Source organism: Atractosteus spatula (assembly GCF_055471065.1).
Source record: "Atractosteus spatula isolate fAtrSpa1 chromosome 16 unlocalized genomic scaffold, fAtrSpa1.hap1 SUPER_16_unloc_2, whole genome shotgun sequence".
NCBI lineage: Eukaryota > Metazoa > Chordata > Actinopteri > Semionotiformes > Lepisosteidae > Atractosteus > Atractosteus spatula.
In genome coordinates this window covers 1,297,098-1,298,861 of record NW_028296632.1, presented here as the reverse complement: position 1 = coordinate 1,298,861, position 1,764 = coordinate 1,297,098, and the positions used below count along the sequence as shown (strand labels likewise).

The following is a 1,764-nucleotide window of genomic DNA, read 5'->3' as shown; positions in this document are numbered from 1 at the left end:
GGCATGGTGAATCGATTCTCAAAAATTACTGTACTTTGCATGATTGGAAACAAATGCGTGATTGCGAAATGCTGTGGTGTTACTTTTACAAAGACGGTCAATGAAAAAAAGAATGTTGACCAGGGCAATACTTTGAGTTTACACTTACAGCTTGTCCAAGGTCATTCATTATTAATACTATTAGTAATATCTTCGTTAAAGACTTTGGCCACAGCTCAAACATGAGAGGTTGAGCTTTATTAGCTCCACCTTGCGGAAATTCCGGATACTATTATTTTGCTTGTCGTATTATAGGAGAATTTACGGTAACTCGCGGTATTTACCGGTAGCTTGCGGTAGACTGCGTACAGCGTACCGCAAAATAATGCGGTATCGCCCACGCATTTTGAATGGCTGCATCTGTAGGCTGCCAAAAGTCTCCGAAACCAAATTTTGATAGCAGAAAATTCTCACTCGTCCAGAAGTTCCCTTGGGACCCAACATCCAGCACAGAGTGGTAAAAAAGCGTCTTTTTTGTAGACCCTTGCAGCGTGCATTGGTGGTTCAGTGGTAGAATTCTCGCCTGCCACGCGGGAGGCCCGGGTTCGATTCCTGGCCAATGCAGTGGCTTTTGCAGCGAGCGGCTCCATCACTTGCATCCCCTTTCAACTCGCAACTGAAAACCCACTGAAGCTTAGAAGCTGTGAGCCAGGATAGTACCCGGATGAGGATGACCTACAGGGAAAAGCAAAGCTTACAGCTGGAAGCGGTGTTAATGGAGCCAGCGGTGGGACGCTCACCCTGACGTCTGTGCGGGTCCCAATGCCCCAGTATAGTGACGGAGACGCTGTGTGGTAAAAAGGCGCTGTCTTTTGGATGAGATGTAAAACCGAGGTCATAGCTCTCTGTGGTCATTAAAAGTGACCACCAAAACCTTTGACAAAAGCTCTTGGTAATTGATGGTCTTCAATAATGCTTCTCCTTTAGGTACATTTAAATCAGCTGAAAAATGCTGTGAAATGGGGGGGCACTTCAGGCCAGTGTAGGATTTGAATTTGAATTTTTGAAGAACCATTAAACAGCACGAGAAAGCCCGTACACTGAATTGCAGGGCTTTCTATTCAAAGAAGGACAAAAGAAACTTCCCTGAATTCCATTTTTTGCAGCACAGAGAGGACAGTGAGAACAAGGCCTGTTAGCTCAGTTGGTTTGAGCGTGGTGCTAGTAACGCCAAAGTCTCTGGTTCGATCCCTGTTTGGGCCAGGCAGTCTCCTCCTCTCTTGCCAAAACCTGTTCCTTTCTTGCTGTGGTGAGATTGGTGGTAATGCAAAGACGCCACATACTACCGACAGACGAGAGTGTTGCGGGAGAAGAGAGAAGTGATGGAAGATTGAAGAGTGTCCTAGGTGGAGCCAAGATGAAGTGTCACAATTGCCTAGGGGAGGATTTCAAATGTTTAAGATGGTAAAAATAACCGGAAGTGATCCCCCAGTCCGGCGCAGTCTGACGTACTTCTGTCATATAAAGTAAAACTAGATGTCGAACTGGAGCCTCACCATTTGCATAAGTGAGGCTCCAGTTATACATCTAGTTTCACTTTAAATGACAAAACTGAAGAGACTTAAAAGAGCTGGAGAGGATTTCTTACAACTTTTGAGCCGGCACAGTTTTCGAAAACGTTTTATTTAAGCTGCACTATACAACACAGACAGCCAAGAGTCTCCAAAACAAAACGAATTGACAGATAGAAGAAAAGTCCCACTCGTCCTAAAGTTCCCAAAATCC

The 1,764-nt window shown here is 45.0% G+C and overlaps 1 non-coding gene across 1 annotated transcript; it reads left to right on the top strand.

Moving 5' to 3' along the window:
• The first annotated feature begins 532 nt into the window (after positions 1-532).
• Positions 533-603, top strand: trnag-gcc (transfer RNA glycine (anticodon GCC)). Its single transcript has one exon. It is a non-coding gene; the product is annotated as a tRNA-Gly (tRNA).
• Positions 604-1,764: the final 1,161 nt, after the last annotated feature.